We start from the raw sequence: 26436 nt of genomic DNA, 5'->3' as shown, positions 1-26436 counted from the left end.
CCACGAGGTCGGCAGGCTCGAGGGCAGGGGTCCCTGAGGGGACGGAGGACGTGCAATGGTGGTGTGTGGTACTTGCGGGACTGGGCTCAGGCCTGGTTGGGCCGGGGGAGAGCGGCCCTTCATGTGGCCTGTCCAACACCCTGTCACCCTCACACCCTCCCCCCTCACTCCCCCACCCTCACACCCCTCACACCCCCTCACTCACCCTCACACCCCCTCACTCACCCTCACACCCCCTCACTCACCCTCACACCCCCTCACTCACCCTCACACCCCCTCACTCACCCTCACCCTCATACCATCACACACCGACTCACCCTCACCCTCCCTCAACCTCACACCCCTCACCCTCACACCACTCAGTGCTACAACACATATTGTGTTACAATAGGTGTCACATTTGCGAAAGATAAAACTATTGGCATTGCAAATAATAAAGCTATTAATTTTGCTATTTTCAAAACAAGCACATAAATAAAAAAAAAGTGTCCTTTACAATACCAATAGCTCAAACTTTCCTAATGCGAGACCTATTGCATTGCTGTGCTTCTCTCCCCTGCTGCACACTCCTGCTCTCTAGAGATGTGGCCTAACGACCAGAGCTGCCATCTAAGTCACGTAAATACAAAACATGTTGCATTCCAAATGCTATAGGTGTCACATTCGCGAAAGTTATAACTATTGGCATTGTAAATGACAAAGCTATCAATTTAGCAATTTTAAAAACCAACAAATAAATAAAATATGTCATTTACAAGACCAATAACTCCAACTTTTCTAATGCGAGACCTATTGCATTTCCAATGCTTGTTTTGTAAAATGTCCCTTATTTAAACTCCCCACAAGCCGCGGCTCACAACAGTTCCTCTGAAGCGCCCAGAGGCATATTGAGGCACATGTGCTTGTTTCAAGCTTTGCTTTGTGGTAAGTACATTGAAGCGCTTTAAATGTACAGAGTGTCGCAATGTTGCCTTGTTTGTATCACGGCATTAATGCACGGAAATAACTTTGTTTGAAAACATTTTATCTAAACCTGTTCCCGTGGCAAATCGTTAAAAGTGTACTAGCAACACTTTATTTTCTGGTGTAAGTAGATGAGCACAACACCATTTTGGAGCGACATTTCGCGCCAATCCGCCGCACAGCGTCACAATGCCTTCTGGCACATTTGCCATCAAGTATACCGTTTTTTATTCCAGTTGATCATCCTTCTTCCAATACTAGTCTTTCCACATATTAGCATATTCCTCACTCGGACTGATCATGCCATTTGTCCAGGTTTCTAATGTTCCCACCATGTCCATCCAGACCTTTCAGTGAAAACACGAAAGCCTGTTCCCGTGGCAAATCGTTAAAAGTGTATTAGCAACACTTTATTTTCTGGTGTAAGTAGATTAGCCTCATTTTTAGCGGAATAATGTGAGTTGGAGCTCAGCTACTTCTGGGCGGAGTTGGTTTTTAGATTCGTACTTTTCACTTTTAAAAAAGAGTTTACCTATTAAGGAAAACCTAGCGGAAAATGTACATTACGGTTACAAAAGGGAACAATTTACGATGCTGGCTGCGCCCTAAAGTTATTCTGGGGCTTGGTTGTGGGACGGGATGCTTATCTGAGAAATGCAAGAGAAAGGTTTACAGTAACACAATGTTTACCCTGCTTTTAAAATGCTTTGCACCAAACCACTGTTTACATAAACCCCGTGCTTTTTTCCCATCGAAACAGCCAACATATGTGTCAAAGGTTGCCCCTTATAATATCATTCATTTTATTTTCGTTAACATATTTTTTTTTTCGAAGGTGCGGAAATAACTTCGTTTGACAACACTTCTGCACCTGTTACTGTGAAGAATCGATACAAGCTACTATCGGATGAGTTTTTGCTGTGTAAGTACAGTAGCGACATTTTTCTGTACGTAATTTAAATGTTTACTTATTTGGAGTTTGACCTACAAAATAGGTTTCTTTGCATTTTTATCCTGTAAAGCTAAAATTTCCTATTAAAGCTAACAAACGAAACTTGTTTCTTATAATCAGGAAACAAGAGCATTATTTATACACTGCTGGCGCAACGCTAAATATTCAGGGGCTTCATTTGAAACGGTGCTTAACTGAACGCGGTTTTGCAAAGTTCTTTTACACATGCACAGTTAATACAATATATAACGTTGGAAAACCATATTTACTAGGTTATATTTCAAAGTTGGAATTTGCCAATATAATGGGATTTCGACTGTTTAGGGGGAAACAACCTTCTTTTGCCCCTCACGGGTCTGTCTCGTACTTTCTGCCTCCTCCTAAGACCTCGCGGAATACATGGCAAGTCTCTGCCTCTTACACCTCTCAGCTCTGCAAAGTACAAAGCCTGCAAAGTGCCCCCACACATTGCACCGATGGAGACAGCAACAGACACCACCCCCTCCCCCTACCTTCCCAACACCTTTCAGTTCTTTGATGTGCCTGGTTTTTATTAGGTTTCGCCTGGCATCCGCTGCGCAGCAGCGTTCGCGCAGGCGAAATCTTTTGAGAAGCACTATGTGGCTTTGTCCCACCTCTCTCTTCCATTGGATAGCTCCATAAATGGAGGCTAGCCATTGGAAGAGAGATATGTCGGTCATTGTCCGGGGCGATTCGTGGGCGTTCCGGTGATTTATTTATTTTTTTTAATTCCCCCCCCCCTCTCCGCCCCTTTTAAAACATCATGCGGTGGGCGGTTGGTTTTTTTTTGGGGGGGGGGGGGGGGGGCGTCATGTTGTGTTCAGTTCATCGTGGCTTTTGCAGGAGTGGGCTGCGCGATTTCTGTTGCCGGGATGTGTTCCTCGATTTGCGAGCAGGTAAGCAGCATATTGTAACTTTTGTCGTCTCTGTGTATTGTTGTGGCTTCTCTCTGTGTTTCCGTGTATGGCCGCTCACAGAATTGGTGTTAACTCGTGGCTGTCGTCTGTTTGCCGTCTTTGCGTGGCTCGTCCCCCTTGTCCCTCTTTGCTTGTGTGCGTGAGCTCCTCACCACCCCCCCCTCGTTGCTTGTTTGTTGTTGTTTAAAAATGAACCAGTAATAGGCCCCATCTCAGTGGCCCTTAGTCGTTCATATCCCATGTTGTTGTTTCTGCCCTAGACTGCGCATAATAGGGAAGGGGGGGACATGTTGATTCACAGTCTTGGATTGTGGCAGAACACGGGACAGTGTGGTCATGCACAGTACTGGAGTTTGCGTATGGGGCCATGCTTGATGTCCTACAATGAATTCGGTGTGTGTTTGGGGGTCCGAATGTTCATGCACAATCCTGCAATGTGGTAAAAGGTAGCACACCTGGGTCTTGCACTTGCCTGGAACTCGACGATGCATGGGGCAAAGTGCTGATGTGCAGTCCTGGATAGGCAAAGTGTTGAGGTGCAGTCCTGGATAGCGCGAGACCACAGGACAGGACGTTATACTTTTTTACACAGTCATGAGCTGTTTCAGAGCATAGGGAAGCATGCTTGTGTGCCAAACGTATGGGAGTGTGTTGCACGAGCATTGCTGGTCTGTGAATGTGCACCGCAGGCAGGCTGCAGAACCAGTGGTGTAACGCAAAAACCCCACCACCCACACACAGAATGTGGTGCGGGGTCTCCGAAACTCCTGTGCCTTATATATATCATAATTCGTGGGCAGAACGGGGGCCACCAGTTGCGTGGGCGATCCCCTGCACTCCACTGCCTACAGGGGCCTTTGTTACTTCCCTGCATAGACCAGTGACCCTTAGGGGGCTCTGTGTGGGTGTGTGGGGGGGGGGCTCTGTGTGGGGGGGCTCTGTGTGGGTGTGTGTGGGGGGCTCTGTGTGGGTGTGTGGGGGAGGCTCTGTGTGGGGGGGCTCTGTGTGGGTGTGTGTGTGGGGGCTCTGTGTGTGTGGGGGGGCTCTGTGTGGGGGGCTCTCTGTAGGTGTGTGTGTGTGGCATTTGCGAGAGATTAAGCTATTGGCATTGTAAATGACAATGCCATTTATTTATCTGTTTTCAAAACCAACACATAAATAAAAATGTTGTCATATACAATGCCAATAGCTCCAGTTTTTGCAAAGGCGAAACCGTTGCATTGTAAATGCTTGTTTACATTGAGACATCAACGCCACGTGTACAATTGCGCAAATCTAACATCAGATTCCACTATTTATACCTACTGCATACATGCCAACATTTCAGGAGAGCAAAGTGGGAGATATAAAAAATAAATCGGGAGAATGGGACTTTGAATTGGGTTACTGGCATGTATGGGCTTTGGAAGTGTGCTGCTGTAGGATCGGACATTTGAAACGCAAATGCACGTTTTTTTCTTACCTTTCAGAAGCATGGAGCATAATGGCAGGCAGAGAGCGTGATGCAAGTGTTGGGCACTGGCCTGGCAGGTTGTTGGCAGTGCATGCACCCCCCAACCCCCTGTGACCGCCCGGGCTGAAACAGCTACCCCCCCCCCCAGTCCTTCGCAGGTCTTTAAAAGACGATTCCCCTGTTAATGACGCTTTGCCGGTTTTTCACCCCTTCGAGAGCCCCTGCATCGACACTCTTTGTTGGAAGAATTAGCACTTTACACAATACCAAGCCCTGTCAGCTGGAACCCCCGAGGAATCGGGTTTTTGCTTGTAGGAATCGGGAGGCGGGAGACTAGCCTTCAAATCGGTAGTCTCACGCCGGAATCGGGAGGGTTGGCATGTCTGCTATTGGCAAATGTACGCTGCTGCCAGCGCACCTATAGTTATTCATGGCCTTTTTTATAACCGGTGTTGAAGGGGACGCTTAGCTGCGCAATGCAGTTCAACATGCTAATTTACTATATTACAGATCCAGTGCAAACCATGTCAGGTTTAATTTACAACATTTACAAGCCAAAAGTTGCCTTTTAAATACCGGTTTCACAGAATTTATACTGCTTTGCGCAAAGCCCGTATTTATACAAAACCCTGCGTTTTTGCTTATTCAACCACCAACATTTGAGTTAAAGCTAGAGCCTCATAACATAATATTTGTTATTTACGGTAACACATGTATTCTTTGCAAAGGTACAGAAAGAACACCTTTGGACGCCTTACACACCTGTTACACCGGACAATCGTGACAGGAGTCCCATCGGACATTTTTAACATTGTGTAAGTACTTTTCCTAGATATTTCACATCATCATGTCACATGTTTACTTATTAACCTTAGCATGGCATTGCATGTTGCCTTATATTTTTCTCACGTCAAAAAATACTCAAGTATTAATGGAAATAAGCAAACGTCGGTCATTAACACAATCTGAAGGATCCTATTCCCGCCGCTGTCTGCGCCTCTACAGAGCTTCAGACCCTTTATTTTCAAGGGTCTGAGAGTGAACGCGCTTTAGCTGAAGGATTTTCAACCTGCATATTTACTACAATGTATACCGTGCGGAAGGATACAGGGCCTTATTTATCAAGTCCTTGCGTCGCCGGTGCGTCACTTTTAACATGGGAAAAAGTGACGTACCGGTGGCGCATTGCATTGGCGTCCGCAGTGGGGGGCCAGTGCGACCGGTGTGGGCCCAGTCAGGGCTGGCCATAGTCCATCATGGTTTTGAAATGGTGCCATTGTTCCAGGTGGCAGCACCCTCCATTGGGAGGGAAGGGTGCTAGGGGGTGGCCGAGAAGGGTGTAAGGCAGAAGGGAGAAGGGTGCAAGGCAGAGAGGAGAAGGGTGCAAGGTAGACAAGACGAAGGGTGCAAGGCAGAGGGGAGAAGGGTGCAAGGTAGAGAAGGGTGCAATGCAGAGGGGGAGAAGGGTGCAAGGCAGAGGGGAGAAGGGTGCAAGGTAGAGCAGGGTGCAAGGCAGAGGGGAAGAAAGGTGCAAGGCAGAGGGGAGGAGGGTGCAAGGCGAAGGGGGAGAATGGTGCAAGGCAGAGGGGATAAGGGTGCAAGGTAGAGAAGGGTGCAAGGCGGAGGGGGAGAAGGGTGTAAGGCGGAGGGGAGAAGGGTGCAAGGCGGAGGGGAGAAGGGTGAAAGGCGGAGGGGAGAAGGGTGCAAGGCAGAGAGGAGAAGGGTTCAAGGCAGAGGGGAGCAGGGTGCAAGGTAGAGAAGATCGCAAGGCGGAGGGGGAGAAGAATGCAAGGCGGAGGGGGAGAAGGGTGCAAGGCGGAGGGGGAGAAGGGTGCAAGGCAGTGGGGGAGAAGGGTGCAAGGCAGTGGGGGAGAAGGGTGCAAGGCAGAGGGGGAGAAGGGTGCAAGGCAGAGGGGGAGAAGGGTGCAAGGCAGAGGGGGAGAAGGGTGCAAGGCAGAGGGGGAGAAGGGTGCAAGGCAGAGAGGAGAAGGGTTCAAGGCAGAGAGGAGAAGGGTTCAAGGCAGAGAAGGGTGCAAGGCGGAGGGGGAGAAGGGTGCAAGGCGGAGGGGGAGAAGGGTGCAAGGCGGAGGGGAGAAGGGTTCAAGGCAGAGGGGGAGAAGGGTGCAAGGCGGAGGGGGAGAAGGGTGCAAGGCGGAGGGGAGAATGGTGCAAGGCGGAGGGGAGAAGGGTGCAAGGCAGAGGGGGAGAAGGGTGCAAGGCAGAGGGGGAGAAGGGTGCAAGGCAGAGGGGGAGAAGGGTGCAAGGCAGAGGGGGAGAAGAGTGCAAGGCAGAGGGGAGGAGGGTGCAAGACAGAGGGGAGAAGGGTGCAAGGTGGAGGGGAGAAGGGTTCAAGTCAGAGGGGAGGAGGGTGCAAGGTACATAAGGGTGCAAGGCGGAGGGGGAGAAGGGTGCAAGGCAGAGGGGGAGAAGGGTGCAAGGCAGAGGGGAGAAGGGCGCAAGGCAGAGGGGGAGAAAGGTGCAAGACAGAGGGGAGAAGGGTGCAAGGTGGAGGGGAGAAGGGTTCAAGTCAGAGGGGAGGAGGGTGCAAGGTAGACAAGGGTGCAAGGCGGAGGGGGAGAAGGGTGCAAGGCAGAGGGGAGAAGGGTGCAAGGCAGAGGGGAGAAGGGTGCAAGGCAGAGGGGAGAAGGGTGCAAGGCAAGGTGGAGAAAGGTGCAAGGCAGAGGGGAGAAGGGTGCAAAGTAGAGAAGGGTGCAAGGCGGAGGGGAGAAGGGTGCAAGGCAGAGGGGAGAAGGGTGCAAGGCGGAGGTGAGCAGGGTGCAAGGTAGAGAAGGGTGCAAGGCGGAGGGGGAGAAGTGTGCAAGGCAGAGGGGAGAAGGGTGTAAGGCGGAGGTGAGCAGGGTGCAAGGTAGAGAAGTGTGCAAGGCGCAGGGGGAGAAGTGTGCAAGGCAGAGGGGAGAAGTGTGCAAGGCAGAGGGGAGAAGTGTGCAAGGCAGAGGGGAGAAGTGTGCAAGGCAGAGGGGAGAAGGGTGCAAGGCAGAGGGGAGAAGGGTGCAAGGTAGAGAGGAGAAGGGCAGCAAGGTAGAGAAGGGTGCAAGGGGGAGGGGGAGAAGGGTGCAAGGTAGAGAAGGGTGCAAGGCGGAGAGGGAGAAGGGTGCAAGGCGGAGGGGGAGAAGGGTGCAAGGCGGAGGGGGAGAAGGGTGCAAGGCAGAGGGGAGAAGGGTGCAAGGCAGAGGGGAGAAGGGTGCAAGGCGGAGGGGAGAAGGGTGCAAGGCAAGGTGGAGAAAGGTGCAAGGCAGAGGGGAGAAGGGTGCAAGGTAGAGAAGGGTGCAAGGCGGAGGGGAAGAAGGGTGCAAGGCGGAGGGGAGAAGGGTGCAAGGCGGAGGGGAGAAGGGTGCAAGGCAGAGGTGAGAAGGGTGCAAGGCGGAGGTGAGCAGGGTGCAAGGTAGAGAAGGGTGCAAGGCGGAGGGGGAGAAGTGTGCAAGGCAGAGGGGAGAAGGGTGCAAGGCGGAGGTGAGCAGGGTGCAAGGTAGAGAAGGGTGCAAGGCGGAGGGGGAGAAGGGTGTAAGGCAGAGGGGAGAAGGGTGCAAGGCAGAGGGGAGAAGGGTGCAAGGCAGAGGGGAGAAGGGTGCAAGGCAGAGGGGAGAAGGGTGCAAGGCAGAGGGGAGAAGGGTGCAAGGCAGAGGGGAGAAGGGTGCAAGGCAGAGAGGAGAAGGGCAGCAAGGAGAGAAGGGTGCAAGGGGGAGGGGAAGAAGGGTGCAAGGCAGAGGGGAGAAGGGTGCAAGGCAAAGAGGATAAGGGTGTAAGGCAGAGAGAGAATGGTGCATGGTAGAAAGGGCGCAAGGCGGAGGTGGAGAAGGGTGCAAGGGGGAGGGGGAGAAGGGTGCAAGGCAGAGGTGGAGAAGGGTACAAGGGAGAGGGGAGAAGGGTGCAAGGCAGAGGAGAGAAGGGTGCACGGAGGAGGGCGAGGAGGGTGCAAGGCAGAGAGGAGAAAGGTGCAAGGCAGAGAGGAGAAAGGTGCAAGGCAGAGGGGAGAAGGGTGCAAGGCAGAGGGGAGAAGGGTGCAAGGCAGAGGGGAGAAGGGTGCAAGGCAGAGGGGAGAAGGGTGCAAGGCAGAGGGGAGAAGGGTGCAAGGCAGAGGGGAGAAGGGTGCAAGGCAGAAGGGAGAAAGGTGCAAGGCAGAGGGGAGAAGGGTGCAAGGCAGAGGGGAGAAGGGTGCAATGCAGAGGGCGAGAATGGTGCAAGGCAGAGGGGAGAAGGGTACATGGTCGAGAAGGGTGCAAGTCGGAGGGGGAGAAGGGTGCAACGGGGAGGGGGAGGAGGGTGCAAGGCAGAGAGGAGAAGGGTGAAAGGTAAGGGGGAGAATGGTGCAAGACAGAGGGGAGAATGGTGCAAGGTAGAAAAGTGTGCAAGGCGGAGGTGGAGAAGGGTACAAGGGGGAGTGGGAGAAGGGTGTAAGGCAGAGAGGAGGAGGGTGCAAGGCAGAGATCAGGAGGGTGCAAGGTAGAGGGCGAGAAGGGTGCAAGGCAGAGGACGAGAAGGGTGCAAGGCAGAGGGGAGAAGGTGCAAGTCGGAGGGGGAGAAGGATGCCAGGGGGAGAAGGGTGCAAGGCATAGGGGAGAAGGGTGCAAGACGGGGGAGAAGGGTGCAAGGCAGAGGGGGAGAAGGGTGCAAGGGGGAGGTTAATGTTAATGTTAATGTTAATGTTAATATAAATTTATTAAGCGCTCACACGCCCGGGGGCTTCATGGCGCTATAGAGGAAACACAGCGCACTGGTAAGAGACAGAGATGGAGCAGCTCAGCAATACGCCTGGGAAAAGAGCCAGGTTTTAAGGGAGTGTCTGAAACTCAGGATGTTATCGCTCAGTTTTAATTGAAGAGGAAGGGAGATCCAGAAGGTGGCTGCAAGGTGGTCACAGCAGCAGGGGAGGGGAGAAGGGTGCAAGGCAGCGGGTAGAAGGGTGCAAGGCAGCGGGTAGAAGGGTGCAAGGCAGCGGGTAGAAGGGTGCAAGGCAGCGGGTAGAAGGGTGCAAGGCAGCGGGTAGAAGGGTGCAAGGCAGCGGGGAGAAGGATGCAAGGCAGCGGGGAGAAGGGTGCAAGGCAGCGGGGAGAAGGGTGCAAGGTCGAGGGGAGAAGGGTGCAAGGCCAAGGGGAGAAGGGTGCAAGGTAGAGAAGGGTGCAAGGCAGATGGGGAGAAGGATGCAAGACAGAGGGGAGAAGGGTGCAAGGCAGAGGGGGAGAAGGGTGCAAGGCGGAGGGGAGAAGGGTGCAAGGCAAGGTGGAGAAAGGTGCAAGGCAGAGGGGAGAAGGGTGCAAGGTAGAGAAGGGTGCAAGGCGGAGGGGAAGAAGGGTGCAAGGCGGAGGGGAGAAGGGTGCAAGGCAGAGGTGAGAAGGGTGCAAGGCGGAGGTGAGCAGGGTGCAAGGTAGAGAAGGGTGCAAGGCGGAGGGGGAGAAGGGTGCAAGGCAGAGGGGAGAAGGGTGCAAGGCAGAGGGGAGAAGGGTGCAAGGCAGAGGGGAGAAGGGTGCAAGGCAGAGGGGAGAAGGGTGCAAGGCAGAGGGGAGAAGGGTGCAAGGCAGAGGGGTGAAGGGTGCAAGGCAGAGAGGAGAAGGGCAGCAAGGAGAGAAGGGTGCAAGGGGGAGGGAGAGAAGGGTGCAAGGCAGAGGGGAGAAGGGTGCAAGGCAAAGAGGATAAGGGTGTAAGGCAGAGAGAGAATGGTGCAAGGTAGAAAGGGCGCAAGGCGGAGGTGGAGAAGGGTGCAAGGGGGAGGGGGAGAAGGGTGCAAGGCAGAGGTGGAGAAGGGTACAAGGAGGAGGGGGAGAAGGGTGCAAGGAGGAGGGGGAGAAGGGTGCAAGGAGGAGGGGGAGAAAGGTGCAAGGGGGAGGGCGAGAAGGGTGCAAGGCAGAGGAGAGAAGGGTGCACGGAGGAGGGCGAGGAGGGTGCAAGGCAGAGAGGAGAAAGGTGCAAGGCAGAGAGGAGAAGGGTGCAAGGCAGAGGGGAGAAGGGTGCAAGGCAGAGGGGAGAAGGGTGCAAGGCAGAGGGGAGAAGGGTGCAAGGCAGAGGGGAGAAGGGTGCAAGGCAGAGGGGAGAAGGGTGCAAGGCAGAGGGCGAGAATGGTGCAAGGCAGAGGGGAGAAGGGTGCAATGCAGAGGGCGAGAATGGTGCAAGGCAGAGGGGAGAAGGGTGCATGGTCGAGAAGGGTGCAAGTCGGAGGGGGAGAAGGGTGCAACGGGGAGGGGGAGGAGGGTGCAAGGCAGAGAGGAGAAGGGTGAAAGGTAAGGGGGAGAATGGTGCAAGACAGAGGGGAGAATGGTGCAAGGTAGAAAAGTGTGCAAGGCGGAGGTGGAGAAGGGTACAAGGGGGAGTGGGAGAAGGGTGTAAGGCAGAGAGGAGGAGGGTGCAAGGCAGAGAGGAGGAGGGTGCAAGGCAGAGAGCAGGAGGGTGCAAGGTAGAGGGCGAGAAGGGTGCAAGGCAGAGGACGAGAAGGGTGCAAGGCAGAGGGGAGAAGGTGCAAGTCGGAGGGGGAGAAGGATGCCAGGGGGAGAAGGGTGCAAGGCATAGGGGAGAAGGGTGCAAGACAGGGGGGAGAAGGGTGCAAGGCAGAGGGGGAGAAGGGTGCAAGGGGGAGGTTAATGTTAATGTTAATATAAATTTATTAAGCGCTCACACGCCCAGGGGCTTCATGGCGCTATAGAGGAAACACAGCGCACTGGTAAGAGACAGAGATGGAGCAGCTCAGCAATACGCCTGGGAAAAGAGCCAGGTTTTAAGGGAGTGTCTGAAACTCAGGATGTTATCGCTCAGTTTTAATTGAAGAGGAAGGGAGATCCAGAAGGTGGCTGCAAGGTGGTCACAGCAGCAGGGGAGGGGAGAAGGGTGCAAGGCAGCGGGTAGAAGGGTGCAAGGCAGCGGGGAGAAGGATGCAAGGCAGCGGGGAGAAGGGTGCAAGGTCGAGGGGAGAAGGGTGCAAGGCCAAGGGGAGAAGGGTGCAAGGTAGAGAAGGGTGCAAGGCAGATGGGGAGAAGGATGCAAGACAGAGGGGAGAAGGGTGCAAGGCAGAGGGGGAGAAGGGTGCAAGGGGGAGGGGAGAAGGGTGCAAGGCAGAGGGGAGAAGGGTGCAAGGCTGAGGGGGGAAGGGTACAAAGCAGAGGGGAGAAGGGTGCAAGGTCGATGGGAGAAGGGTGCAAGGCCAAGGGGAGAAAGGTGCAGGGGGGATGGTGATGAAGTTAAACATGTGCCTCACGTAAACATATCTGCAGACGCCCATGGGTGCAAGGTAGAGAAGGGTGCAAGTCAGAAGGGGAGAAGGGTGCAAGGCAGAGGGGAGAAGGGTGCAAGGCAGAGGGGAGAAGGGTGCAAGTCAGAGTGGGAGAAGGGTGCAAGGGGGAGGGGGAGAAGGGTGCAAGGCAGGGGGAAAAAGGTGCAAGGCAGGTGGGAGAAGGGTGCAAGGCAGAGGGGAGAATGGTGCAAGGTAGAAAAGGGTGCAAGGTGGAGTAGGGTACAAGGGGGAGGGGGAGAAAGGTTCAAGGGGGAGAAGGGTGCAAGGGGGAGGGCAAGAAGGGTGCAAGGCAGAGGGGAGAAGGGTGCAAGCTAAAGAAGTGTGCAGGGCGGAGGGGGAGAAGAGTGCAAGGGGGAGGGGAGAAGGGTGCAAGCCACAGGGGAGAATGGTTGTTGGACAGGCCCCAGAAGGGGGCTCGCTCCCTCCCCGTATGACAGAGCCAAGACATCGACTCTCCAGAAGCCACCCCCAGAAGTAACCCGTAACCCGTCCCTCACGGGACGCCTGCCCCCGAACATCTCCGTAACACCGGCCTGGGTCTCCACCGGCACCATCGCCGGGCCCAGCCGCCATCTTGGACACTGCGCCACGAGGCCGCGTGGCCTCAACTCGACCCTAACCTGGGCCTGGCCAGGCCCCCGACAGCCCGGCACCACCATCCACCCGGGAGGTGAGCGGACCACTTGGCAGGTCAATGGGAGAGAGGAGTTTCGATGGCTCTCCCCCTCCAGGTGCCGATCGCCCCCAGCCTCCCCGGGCGCTGGCTCCACCCCCCTGCTGGGTGTCTGGACTCCCTCATCCCGGACCTCCCGACCTCCAAGTGCGAGGGTCCGGACATCAAATGGCACCAGCCCTATAACTGGGGCAGCTCCAGAGCGGGAAGGCAGTTGTATCCTGGAGTCAAGAGACACCGTGAAGAACTCATCCTTGACGGACTGCTGGCGCTGCCGCAGCCCTGCCTTGTGAACTGTCGTCCTGCCCGCTGGCGCTGCCACGGCCCTCTGCAACCTTCATCCTCATCGGGACCTGCTGGCGCTGCCGCGGCCCGTTGTAACTACCATCTCCGTCGGAACCTGCTGGCGCTGCCGTGGACCGTTGCCACCTATGATCTTCCCGGAACCTGCTGGCGCTGCCGCGGCCCGTCCGCCTAGAACACCGAGCTCGAGGATTGTGAGCTACCCACCATCTCATCGTAACTACCAGATTGGTAACAAGACTGTCCCGCTACCCCTTTTCCCATCCAAGAGACTAGAATCGAGGGGACCCCGGAGTCCTGACCTCCTTGTACCATTCTACCGTACCTTAAGATTGCTTATAAAGAACGTTAAAACTTTATCTTTGTGTGGTGTCCATCTGTGGGGGGGAAGTTACTGCTCTGTGCGATCGCTGGAGACGGCTCTCCCCGGATACCTCTCCCCTTGTCCTCGGCCGACCCTCCAGGTCCCGTCTAACATTGGTGGCCAGCGGCGCGATCCGAATCAACGCGTACGTACAAGAGAGTAACTCACCCCACGACTAAACCACAATGACAACCAAAGAGAGCGGAGCCACAGAAAAATTCCAGATGGAGAAATTGGAAGAGTATAGCCATCGTGAGTTAAAACAATTTTGCATCGAACTAGGCATTGCTACCACCAGTCTGAGCACGAAAGACGATTTCAAGCACGCCATCGAGTCTTGGGCGGAAACCGGGGCCGTCAGACCCCCGGACCAAAACGTCGCAGCAGCAGAGATCAACACCACTTCTCCCGAAGAACAGAGAACGGGTCTCTCGCAGGGAGAGATCCAAGAAAGAGAGAAAAACAGACTACACGAATTAGAGATGGCACGGCTCAAGATGGACGGCGAGCTAAAACTAGCGGAACAAAAACTGAACTTAGAGCACCTACGGCTCCGAGAAGAGCGGGAAGAAAAGCAAAGACAAAGAGAACTCGAAGAAAAAAAACTAGCATACGAACATGAGCACAAACTCGCAGAGATAGAACTACGAAAGCAAAACAAAGACCAGGGGGTGCCCGAGCAACCGCGCACCCCAGGAGCTACAGAACCAAAGGTCCACATCCCCAAAGATGTCGTCCGAGAGTATTATCGGAACAACGACATACAACAGTGGTTCAAGGCCTATGAGATCGCCATGACCTCCCACCGGATCGATCGAAGTGACTGGGGAGCCTGTCTATGGGGTAGGTTCGTCAGTGAAGGCCGCGATGCCCTGCTACAGCTCCCGGACCATCATATGACGTCCTATGATCACATGAAGGCCGCCCTCCTCACTCGATATGGACTCACGCCCGAGATGTACCGTCAGAGGTTCCGCGACTGCACCCGGATCCCGGGTACAACTTGGGTGGAATATGTGAACTATTTCAGCCGGGCCTTCGAAGGGTGGATCAAAGGTAGCCGAGTTACCACCTACGAGCAACTCTTCAATCTCATTGTATGGGAGCACCTCTCCAACAACTGCTTCGTCGCGCTCAGGCAGCACCTCCTCGACAGCAAATTGACTGACCCTCGGCAGCTCGCCGCTGAGGCTGACCGATGGGAGAGCACCCGAGTGGCCCGGAGTGGGCCAAACGAGCAGAACAGAAACAACAACGGCCCTCACCGTCCCCGAGGAGGAGGGGGAGGCCAGGGCCGGGGCAGAGATGCCGCCCCGGCAGCTCCCGCCAACAACACCCCACCCCTGGCTGGGCGGGGGAATCCTCCGATGCGCCCAGGGTTCCGAGCCAATGTCACGTGCCAGCGGGTCAGACACTATGCCAACGACCCGAACTGCCCCAAGAACCAGACTCCCGGGCCCCGCCAGGTCGCGGCCGCCGCCCTAGGAGAAGAACAAACGTACGAAGAACATGACGAATATGAACAAGAACAGCCCGAGTGGGAACCGGCCGCCATGGTCCTGGCTTGCCTAGGGGGAAGAGACATGGTCCCGCGGGTCCCCCTACCCGCAAACACCCGGAAATACAGTCAGTGGGTGAACATCAACGGACGCAAGGCCGAAGCCCTGCGTGACACCGGAGCCAGTGTGACGGCCGTCCGCTGTCACCTGGTGACCCCGGAACAAATCTTTCCAAACGTCCTTTGCCCTGTCCGTTCGGCTGACAATTCGGAGAGCCTATGTCGGATGGCCTGTGTCCCCTTTGAATGGGGAGGAGTGTCTGGCATGCTGAAGGTGACTGTCCGCGATGATGCCCCCGTGGACTGCCTCCTGGGAAACGATCTCGAGAGTTCCCAGTGGGCGGCCGTTGAGAGAAGAGAACACCTGGGGATGCTGGGCATCCCAGACTGGGCGTGCGTAACAACCCGGTCCATGGCCGCCCGTACCGTCCCCAGACCCGAAGAGCCCGAATGGCCAGCACCTCCTCCTCCGATCCCTCCAGAGGAAGACACCGGCCGCTCTGACCCCCCAGAACAAGCCCCGGAAGAGCCCGCTCAGCCTCAGGACCTTCCAGACCTGGCTCAGTGGCGTCAAGAGGGGGGGCCCACCCAAGAACAATTTCGGCAGGAGCAAAAGACCTGTCCCTCCCTTGAGGGACTCCGACAGCAAGCCCTCGCCCAGAGCGCGGGAGACCCCGCAGGGGTGCACTGGATCTACTGGGACAACGACTTGCTGTACAGCGAGCAAAGAATTGCAGAATTGGGGGCCAGTCGGGTGCTGGTGGTACCCTTCCGTTTTAGAGACTTCCTTTTAAACTTGGCCCACGATGTCCCCCTGGCTGGGCACTTGGGGCAAGATAAAACCTACCACCGCCTGGTGACACACTTTTACTGGCCCAAGATGCGAAATGACGTTTCCAACCACTGCCGGGCCTGCCCCACCTGCCAAGCCAGCGGCAAGAGCGGCCGAAAACTCAAGGCGCCCCTACAACCATTCCCTGTTGTCACCACCCCATTCGAACGAGTGGGCATAGACATTGTGGGGCCCCTGGACCCCCGAACAGCACAAGGACACCGATTCATCCTGGTCCTGGTAGATCACGCCACCCGTTATCCCGAGGCCATCCCACTTCGAACAGTGACAGCACCCGTGGTAGGCCGAGCCTTGATGGGGATCTTCTCGCGACTGGGCTTCCCCCGGGAGGTCGTCAGTGACCGGGGTACAAACTTTATTTCGAAATATATGAAGTCCCTCTGGCAGCAGTGCGGGGTCACCTACCGTTTCACGACCCCCTATCACCCGCAAGGAAACGGACTGGTCGAGCTGTTCAACCGCACCCTCAAGGGAATGATTGATTATGGGGCTGGAGGAGCCCCTACGCCGCCAGTGGGACGTGTTACTACCGTGCCTCCTCTTTGCTTACCGAGAAGTCCCCCAGAAGTCCCTCGGGTTCAGCCCTTTCGAGCTCCTGTACAGGCACCCTGTCCGAGGGCCCCTCAGCCTAGTGAAGTAAGAATGGGAGATGGCCCCCCTGAAAACCCCTCCGGATGTCTACAAGTACCTCCTGACCCTCCGCAACCAGACCCGGCGATTCAGGGAGATCGCTAAATCCAATCTTGAGGCCAGTCAGGAGGACATGAAGAAATGGTACGACCAACATGCCTCCTCCATTGAGTTTGAACCTGGTCAGCAGGTGTGGGTGATGTCCCCCACCGAACCTTGTGCCTTGCAAGACAAATGGACAGGACCCTTCAAGGTGGTCGAACGCAAGGGCCCTGTCACCTATCACATCGACCTGGAGACCCCCCGAAACCCCATCCGGGTCCTCCACGCCAACAGACTCAAACCACACTTTGTGCGCTCAGAGCTCAGCCTCCTGATGGCTACAGACACTGGGGCGGAAGAAGACTCTGAGCCACTCCCGGACCTGCTGAGGACCCGCGAGAGAGATGGTTCCGTGGATGGGGTCCGCCTCTCCGATGCCCTGACCCCGGAGCAGCGCCAAGACTGTCGGACCCTCCTGTTGCAATTTGCAGACCTGTTTTCCCTCACCCCCGGGGTCACCCCCTGGTGCCTTCACGACGTGGATACTGGGGACAGTCCTCCTGTTCGACACCGAACCTACCGAGTCCCGGACCGGGTGCGCGCCTGCATCCAAGAAGAGGTCACCAAGATGCTCGCACTCGGGGTCATCGAGCCCTCAGACAGTCCCTGGGCCAGCCCAGTCGTACTGGTGCCCAAAGCGGCTGCCCCGGGCACCACCCCCGAGCTCCGGTTCTGCGTCGACTATCGGGGTCTGAACGCGGTCACCAGAACCGACGCTCATCCTATCCCCCGAGCAGATGAACTAGTCGACCGCAAGGGGGCTGCCCGCTACCTAAGCATCTTCGACCTGACAGCGGGCTACTGGCAGATCGGCCTCACCCCCAGAGCTCAAGAACGATCCGCCTTCTCCACCCCGGATGGGCACTACTAGTTCACCGTGATGCCCTTCGGGATGAAAAACGCTCCCGCCACTTTTCAGAGACTTGTGAACCAGGTATTGGCGGGCCTCAAGGACTTCAGCGCCGCCTACCTGGACGATATCGCAGTATACAGCCGCCACTGGCCCGACCACCTCTGCCACCTCCGAGAGGTCCTGCAGGCCCTTCAGCGAGCTGGCCTCACCATCAAGGCCAGCAAATGCCAAATCGGCCAAGGGTCCGTGACCTACCTGGGTCACCATGTGGGGAGCGGTCTGGTGGCACCCCTCCAGCTCAAGATCGCTGCCATCCAGTCCTGGCAGCCCCCCATCACCCAAACTGAGGTACGAGCCTTCCTGGGGCTCACCGGATACTATCGGAGGTTCGTGAAGGACTATGGCAGCATTGTGGGGCCCCTCACGGAACTCACATCCAAAAAACATCCCAAAACGGTCACCTGGACTCCAGACTGTCAAGCGGCCTTCGAGAAACTGAAGGCCGCCATGTGCACCGCCCCGGTGCTACAGGCCCCCGACTACAGCCGCGAGTTCATAGTCCAGACCGATGCCTCGGACCATGGTATCGGGGCCGTCCTCTCACAACTCAACTCCGAGGGGGTCGATCAGCCAGTGGCCTTTATCAGCCGACGCCTTCTGGCCCGAGAACAACGCTGGAGTACCATCGAGCGGGAGGCCTTCGCAGTGGTGTGGGCCCTCAAGAAACTCCGGCCCTACCTCTTCGGTACCCACTTCCGGGTACAAACAGACCACCGCCCCCTGCAATGGTTAATGCAGATGCGGGGGGAGAACCCCAAACTGCTGCGATGGTCCATCTCCCTGCAAGGGATGGACTTCACTGTGGAGCATCGCCCTGGTCAAGATCACGCAAATGCAGATGGCCTGTCCCGCTTTTTCCGCCTCGACGGAGAGAGTCCCCAAGAGGATGGGTAACTCTCCCCGCCTTCAGCTGGGGGGGACGCATGTTGGACAGGCCCCAGAAGGGGGCTCGCTCCCTCCCCGTATGACAGAGCCAAGACATCGACTCTCCAGAAGCCACCCCCAGAAGTAACCCGTAACCCGTCCCTCACGGGACGCCTGCCCCCGAACATCTCCGTAACACCGGCCTGGGTCTCCACCGGCACCATCGCCCGGGCCCAGCCGCCATCTTGGACACTGCGCCACGAGGCCGCGTGGCCTCAACTCGACCCTAACCCTGGGCCTGGCCAGGCCCCCGACAGCCCGGCACCACCATCCACCCGGGAGGTGAGCGGACCACTTGGCAGGTCAATGGGAGAGAGGAGTTTCGATGGCTCTCCCCCTCCAGGTGCCGATCTCCCCCAGCCTACCCGGGGGCTGGCTCCACCCCCCTGCTGGGTGTCTGGACTCCCTCATCCCGGACCTCCCGACCTCCAAGTGCGAGGGTCCGGACATCAAAGGGCACCAGCCCTATAACTGGGGCAGCTCCAGAGCGGGAAGGCAGTTGTATCCTGGAGTCGAGAGACACCGTGAAGAACTCATCCTTGACGGACTGCTGGCGCTGCCGCAGCCCTGCCTTGTGAACTGTCGTCCTGCCCGCTGGCGCTGCCGCGGCCCTTTGCAACCTTCATCCTCGTCGGGACCTGCTGGCGCTGCCGCGGCCCGTTGTAACTACCATCTCCGTCGGAACCTGCTGGCGCTGCCGCGGACCGTTGCCACCTACGATCTTCCCGGGACCTGCCTGCGCTGCCGCGGCCCGTCCGCCTAGAACACCGAGCTCGAGGATTGTGAGCTACCCACCATCTCATCGTAACTACCAGATTGGTAACAAGACTGTCCCGCTACCCCTTTTCCCATCCAAGAGACTAGAATCGAGGGGACCCCGGAGTCCTGACCTCCTTGTACCATTCTACCGTACCTTAAGATTGCTTATAAAGAACGTTAAAACTTTATCTTTGTGTGGTGTCCATCTGTGGGGGGGGAAGTTACTGCTCTGTGCGATCGCTGGAGACGGCTCTCCCCGGAGACCCTCCAGGTCCCGTCTAACAGTGGTGCAAGGCAGAGGGGGGAAGGGTACAAAGCAGAGGGGAGAAGGGTGCAAGGCCAAGGGGAGAAAGGTGCAGGGGGGATGGTGATGAAGTTAAACATGTGCCTCGCGGAAACATATCTGCCGACGCCCATGGGTGCAAGGTAGAGAAGGGTGCAAGTCAGAAGGGGAGAAGGGTGCAAGGCAGAGGGGAGAAGGGTGCAAGGCCGAGGGAAGAAGTGTGCAAGGAGGATGGTGATGAAGTTAAAAATGTACCCCCCAGAAACATTTCTGCGGCCGCCCATGGGTGCAAGGTCGAGAAGGGTGCAAGTCGAAAGGGGGGAAGGGTGCAACGGAGAGGTGGAAAAGGGTGCATGGCAGAGAGAAGGGTGAAAGGCAGAGGGGAGAATGGTACAAGGCAGAGGGGAGAATGGTGCAAGGTAGAAAAGTGTGCAAGGCGGAGGTGGAGAAGGGTACAAGGGGGAGGGGTAGAAGGGTGCAAGGCAGAGAGGAGAAGGGTGCAAGGTAGAGGGCGAGAAGGGTGCAAGTCAGAGGGGAGAAGGGTGCAAGGCAGAGGGGAGAATGGTGCAAGGTAGAAAAGGGTGCAAGGTGGAGTAGGGTACAAGGGGGAGGGGGAGAAAGGTTCAAGGGGGAGAAGGGTGCAAGGCAGAGGGTAGAAGAGTGCAAGGGGGAGGGGAGAAGGGTGCAAGGGGAGGGGAGAAGGGTGCAAGGAAGAGGGGAGAATGGTGCAAGGTAGAAAAGGGTGCAAGGTGGAGTAGAGTACAAGGGAGAGGGGGAGGGCAAGAAGGGTGCAAGGGGGAGGGCAAGAATGGTGCAAGGGGGAGGGGAGAAGGGTGCAAGGAAGGGGAGGGGAGAAGGGTGCAAGGCCGAGGGGAGAAGGGTGCAAGGCCGAGGGGAGAAGGGTGTAAGGCCGAGGGGAGAAGGGTGCAAGGCCGAGGGGAGAAGGGTGCAAAGACGAGGGGAGAAGGGTGCAAAGTGTGAGAAGTTGGCCTGATATGCAGTGCTCACTATTCTAGTGATCACTATGTATCAGTCCAAACAACCCTTATTGATGATTGGTTGTACGTAAACCGATAGACCAGCTATCCTAGTAGCATGGACAAGAGCAGTCTTTAGGCTAGACTCTAGAGAGCGTGTTAAGCCAGCTGTTCTACCATCACATATACCCCTTGAACACCAAGTGAAAGGACACCACACAAGTGTTATGAAAATAAACAGTGTATTTATTTAGATCACAACAGCCCTGTACTCTTTATGAGGACAGGGTACTAAGCACACAACAAAACTCTTACGAAAATACTTTAAGTTGCACAATTTACACAAATACCCGAGGGGCACGAAAAACCGTATACTACAAAAGTGGAATGCAAAATTACTATCAGGTAAGTACTGGACTAATAGGCTTTGGAATCGCTAGGACTGGACAACTGAACCTTCAGATTACTAGCAGGAGGCCTAGGGGACTCGGGTGCAGAGTGTGCACTCTCACGCGGGATGCGGGACAAAGTCTATGGTTGCTAGGAATTACAAAGTTAAGGATATCGGACGAATCCGACTAGGTAGGCTGAAAACGAAAAAGGATCTGGACCCTTGGATAGTGAGGCTATGCTGGGGCAGCGAAATGCCGAAGTTACCTAGCCCAGGGGCTGCGGCTGCATAGGTCTGAAAAGACGTTGGGAATCTTCTTCTTTCAGGCTCCATAGACTGCAACGAAGTTGCTGGCAGGCGACCAGTGAAGATTGTTCGGTGGATCCAAGCCTGGATCGAAGATGGAAGACACCTGTAAGCAGAGGGGACCAAGTTCTGAATCACTAGCCAGTGATTAGATGGGCACCAGGATGGCACCGGATGGAGTCACCTCGACCAGGTGAGTGGGCGACGCTGGGCTCTGCAGTCTCACGGACCAGGAGGCGTTGTCGGCGACCAGGATGGAGGTGCAAGCTGTCCCACGATGGTTGCTGCTGTCGACGTCGCTGAACCCAGGATTGGGGCAACAAGTCTTGGCAAATTCAAGCCCACGCGGTGGACCTAAAATGGCGTCTGGAGTGGACCAGGAGGGTCCGGGGTGCTCCTCTTTTGGAAGGGAGCTAGGGCCAGTCTGGAGCAACCAGACCAGCGGGGTTAGTGTCGTCGGTCGTCGTCGGGAAGGCCACAAGCCAGCGGGCTAGTAGCCAGACAACGCGGTGAGCAGCAAAAAGCAGAAGGGCCCCGCGCAGAACTCGTGGATGCTGGGGGGCTGGACTTCAGTGCTGGAGCTGCTCAGGGTCGGGGCTTCTCGGACCCCAAAGCACTCACTCGAGGATCCCTCGGCGGTCGTGCTGGATAGAAGTCGTGCAGTTCTGATGATGGCCGGTCCCTCGAGGTCTCGTCGCACCTACGGTTCTCAGCTTAGCTGTAGAGGTAGGTAGAGGTCAGAGGTGCCAGGGAAGCCGGGTCTCGTCGTGCTGGTCAGTCGGATTCCGGAGGATGGACGTGCAGCAAACCGCAGTGTTCTTGGATGGTGCCTGCGGATGCAGGGTGACTACTCCTTAGTCACAAGGGAGAAATCTTAGGAAGAAGTCGAGAGTTCCTTCCGTAGAAAGTAGTTTCAGGATTCAAAGATGATCTAATTTGGAAGGGGGCCCGCTCCTATCTTTATACTAGGAAAAGGGGCTAGCATGCGACTAGGTCCTGCCCATGGGTGGGACCAGGAAGGGGGGTGGTTACACCCCTCTCCCATGCCGGACTTTCCCCAGCTCAGGGGCTGGTGTGCCCCTGGAACTGGTTCTAGCCAGCAGATGCATAGTGAGCACCGGGGTACCACTTGCAGTCACCTTCCTCTAAAGCCCTGCCTACCCAGGATACACAAAACCCTGTCTGGGATGGTGCTAGCACCGCCCCTGACAGGAAACCCTTTGTCCATGCTCCCCTCGCTGGAAGGATTCCCAGCTGCAGGGGGTCAGACTTGTGTCTGTGGTGGCAGCATCCATTTTGTGATGCTGAGGCTTGAGTTAACTTTAACCGGGATTCACCGTTACATACATGTCGTGTCCCTCTAGAAGGGTGGAATGCTAACCCCGTCACCAGAATTGGCGAGGGGTTAGTATTCCAATTCGTATGACACCTTACTCGACATGTTTTGATAAAGCGATACCAGAGTTGGCATTTAACCGCGAGGATTATAATGTACTTAAGAGTATATGGTATGCGTTATCATGGAACAGCTATTAGGACTTGGTTCCGCAAGCTGCAAACGGGCTCAGCTCATGCCAGAGCACCATCTCACACTATTCCAAGCACTCTGCCTTCAGGATTGTCGAAGCCTGCCATAGGAGTGACTGATAGGAATACGGGTGTCCATTTTAGGGTTAGATATAGGTATACTATATCTAAAGCAAATGGTGATTACACCACCTTGCCCCAGCTGTCGTGCAGCCAGTTGTGTCAGATTTAGATGGCCAGCCAGGGGTGGCACAATACATGCTGCAGCCCCTGGTAGGCCCTGGGTACACCTATGTCCTGAGTTACGGGGTCTGATAAGGTGGCCCAGTACCAATTGGATAATGCACCTAAGGTACACGTGTCAATTTAGTGAGAGAACAGCAAGGCTGTGGGTCTGATTAGCAGGCCCACAGCCAGAGAAGTTGTAAACCAGTGAAGCAAAAAGCAAAAATCTGGGGTGATCATAGGATTGCAGACCCTACTCTCCTACATGACCCCCCCCCCCCCCAAACTTTGGGACAATAAACTAACCTTGACCAGGTGAGTCTTCTTGCTCTAAGTGGAAATACCTGGAGAACCCATCTGCATTGCCATGATCAGTGCCAGGTCTATGCTCCACTGTGAAATCCATCCCGTGTAGGGAAATGGACCACCTAAGCAGTTTGGGGTTTTCACCCTTCATCTGATTTAGCCATAAGAGGGGCTTATGGTCGGTCTGAATCTTGAAACAAGTATGGCCTCAGTTTCTTCAGGGCCCAAACCACAGCAAAGGCCTCCCTCTCAATAGCTGACCAATTTTTCTCTCTGGGGGTCAGCCTTCTGCTTATAAAAGCAATGGGCTGGTCATGACCATCAAAATTCAGTTGAGATAGAACAGCTCCCACACCCAACTCAGAAGCATCTGTTTGGACAATGAATGGTTTGGAGTAGTAGTCTGGACACTTTAGGATAGGTGCTGTGCACATGGCCTGCTTTAGGTCATCGAATGCTTTTTGACAGCTTGCTGTCCACTGAACTTTCTTTGGCATCTTTTTACTCGTCAGTTCATTAAGTGAAGTCACAATTGATCCATAATTTCTGACAAATTTCCTATAGTATCTTGATATGTAGTGTGGAAGGGAAACTCCCTCCTACAAATGAGTGCGCTGTGTTGCAATGAAACTCATAGGTTCCTTCTCCACGTTTTTTGAAATTTCATGCGTAAGTTATTCCATATATAACCAGTCAATAATCCATACTAATAATCCATCTGATTATTGTTTTATTTCACAATTACTTGCAGGTTAATTTGCTCATAATCAATACATCTTTTGCACCCAATGCATTTCGGGTCCTTTGAATCAGACCCTTCATCAGGGGACTGTGGATAGAAAGGAAACAGGACCAATTAATTCACTGTCCAATGTGCATCAAAAAAACCAATACAGTAGTTTCAATACTAAACATAAAAATATCTAAATTATAACACACCAGCGTAGAATCAGTATATATTTCATCAGTTCAAGTTTGTTAATACAAAACAATGTCACTTCCCTAATATCAAACTTGTCCGCATATATACAAAACTGTATATCACCATGTTAGACGGACCGGGAGGGTCGGCCGAGGACAAGGGGAGAGGTCTCCGGGGAGAGCCGTCTCCAGCGATCGTACAGACAAGTAACTTCCCCCCCACAGACGGACACCACACCAGGATAAGGTTCAACGATACTTTATCAGCAATTCTTTAGGTACGGTAAAATTATACAAGGAGGTCTGGACTCAGGGGTCCCCTCGATTCTGGTCTCTGGATTGGGAAAAGGGTAGCGGGACAGTCTTGTTACCAATAGATGAAAATAGCTCTCAATCCTCGAGCTCGGCGTTCTAGATGATCGGGCCGCGGCAGAGCCAGGCAGGTCCCGAGATGGATGAAGGAAGCGACGGTCCGCGGCGGAGCCAGCAGGTCCCGATGAAGATGGTAGTTACAAACGGTCCGCAGCCACGCCAGCAGGTCCCGACGACGATGAAGGTTACGAAGGTTGCGGCGGCAGCGCCAGCAGGCAGGACGATGTTTCACAAGGCAGGGCTACGGCAGCGCCAGTAGTCCGTCAAGGATGAGTTCTTCACTGCGTCTCTCGACTCCAGGATACAACTGCCTTCCTGCTCTGGAGCTGCCCCAGTTATAGGGCTGGTGCCCTTTGATGTCCGGACCCTCGCACTTGGAGGTTGGGGGGTCCGGGATGAAGGGGTCCAGACACCCAGCAGGGGGGTGGAGCCAGCGCCCGGGGAGGTTGTGGCGAGCGGCACCTGGCGAGGGAGAACCATCGACACCTCTTTCTCCCATTGACCTGCCAAGTAGTCCGCTCACCTCCTGGGTGGATGGTGGTGCCGGGATGTCTGAGGCCTGGCCAGGCCCAGGGTTGGGGTCGATCGGGGGCCACGCGGCCTCGTGGCGGAGTGTCCAAGATGGCGCCCGGGCTGGGCGCGTGGGCCAGTAATGGATCGGGCCCACGAGGACGATATGTTCAGAGGCAAGGGTCCCGGAGGGGACGGAAAACGTGAAGTGGTGGTGTGTGACACTTGAGGGACCGGGCGGTGGTGTGTGACACTTGAGGGACCGGGCTCGGGCCTGGTCGGGCAGAGGGGGAGCGGCCCTTCACGTGGCCTGTCCAACATGCGTCCCCCCCAGCTGAAGGCGGGGAGAGTCACCCATCCTCTTGGGGACTCTCCTCGTCGAGGCGGAAAAACCGGGACAGGCCATCTGCGTTGGCGTGATCTGGCCCAGGCCGGTGTTCAACAGTGAAGTCCATCCCTTGTAGGGAGATGGACCAACGTAGTAGTTTTGGGTTTTCCCCCCGCATCTGCATCAGCCACTGCAGGGGTCGATGGTTGGTCTGCACCCGGAAGTGTGTGCCAAAGAGGTAGGGCCGGAGCTTTTTGAGGGCCCATACCACGGCGAAGGCCTCCCTCTCGATGGTGCTCCAGCGTTGTTCTCGAGGTAGGAGTCGCCTGCTGATGAAGGCCACTGGCTGATCAAGGCCTTCGGTGTTCAATTGAGACAGGACCGCCCCAATGCCGTGGTCGGAGGCATCCGTCTGGACGACGAATTCCCGGCTGTAGTCGGGGGCCTGGAGCACAGGGGCGGAGCACATGGCGGCCTTCAGTTGTTCGAAGGCTGTTTGACAATCTGGGGTCCAGTTGACCTTCTTGGGTTGATTTTTGGACGTGAGCTCTGTGAGGGGCCCCACTATGGTACCATAGTCTTTCACGAACCGTCTGTAATAGCCCGTGAGTCCCAAAAAGGCGCGGACCTCGGTCTGGGTGATGGGGGGCTGCCAGGACTGGATGGCGGCAATCTTGAGCTGCAGAGGGGCCACCAGGCCGCTTCCCACCTGGTGTCCGAGGTTGGTTACGGACCCCTGACCAATTTGGCATTTGCTGGCCTTGATCGTGAGGCCAGCTTGCTGAAGGGCCTGTAGCACCACTCGGAGGTGGTGGAGGTGGTCGGACCAGTGGTGGCTGTACACAGCGATGTCGTCTAGGTAGGCGGCGCTGAATCCTTCGAGCCCGGCCAAGACCTGGTTGACTAGCCGCTGAAATGTTGCGGGGGCATTCTTCATGCCGAAGGGCATGACCTTGAAATGGTAATGGCCATCAGGAGTGGAAAATGCAGATCGTTCTTGGGCCCGGGGTGTGAGGCCGATCTGCCAGTAGCCCGCCGTCAAGTCGAAAATGCTGAGGTAGCGGGCAGCTCCCATGCGGTCGATTAGTTCATCCGCCCGGGGGATGGGATGTGCGTCTGTTCTGGTGACCGCATTCAAGCCCCGGTAGTCGACGCAGAACCGGAGTTCCGGTGTGGTGCCGGGAGCGGCTGCTTTGGGGACCAGTACTACTGGGCTGGCCCAGGGGCTGTCTGAGGGCTCAATGACCCCGAGGGTGAGCATTTTGGTTACTTCTTCCTGGATGCAAGCCCGTACCCGATCTGGTACGCGGTGGGCCCGGTGGCGGATAGGGGGGCTGTCCCCCGTGTCCACGTCGTGCACACACCAGGAAGTGACACCTGGGGTGAGGGAAAACAGGTCGGCGAACTGCAACAGAAGGTCTCGACATTCCTGGCGTTGGTCCAGGGTGAGGGCTCCCGAGAGCCGGACCCCATCCACGGAGCCATCTTTCTCCCGAGTCCGTAGGAGGTCAGGAAGGGGTTCGGAGTATTCTTCGGCTCCATTGTCTGTGGCCATCAGGAGGCTGAGTTCTGAACGCACAAAGTGGGGTTTCAGCCTATTAGCGTGGAGGACTCGGAGGGGGTTCCGTGAAGATTCCAGGTCGATGAGATAGGTGACAGGACCCTTAC

General features: G+C 55.8%; 1 protein-coding gene and 1 long non-coding RNA gene across 2 annotated transcripts in view; both read left to right on the top strand.

Annotated features, from left to right (window-relative positions):
* LOC147736904 (uncharacterized) overlaps positions 1-26436 on the top strand; it is a 271087-nt gene that overhangs the window by 189341 nt on the left and 55310 nt on the right. The window lies entirely within an intron of this gene.
* Positions 1-26436, top strand: part of LOC147736905 (uncharacterized) — a 102543-nt gene that overhangs the window by 22453 nt on the left and 53654 nt on the right. The window contains exons 2-3 of the long non-coding RNA XR_015307590.1: positions 1799-1885; positions 5035-5121. This is a non-coding gene — a long non-coding RNA (uncharacterized LOC147736905). The remainder of the gene's footprint in view (positions 1-1798; positions 1886-5034; positions 5122-26436) is intronic.

The sequence above is a fragment of the Lissotriton vulgaris genome, chromosome 1_2 (assembly GCF_964263255.1).
Source record: "Lissotriton vulgaris chromosome 1_2, aLisVul1.2, whole genome shotgun sequence".
Taxonomy (NCBI): Eukaryota; Metazoa; Chordata; class Amphibia; order Caudata; family Salamandridae; genus Lissotriton; species Lissotriton vulgaris.
This window is presented reverse-complemented; position numbering and strand designations above follow the sequence as displayed.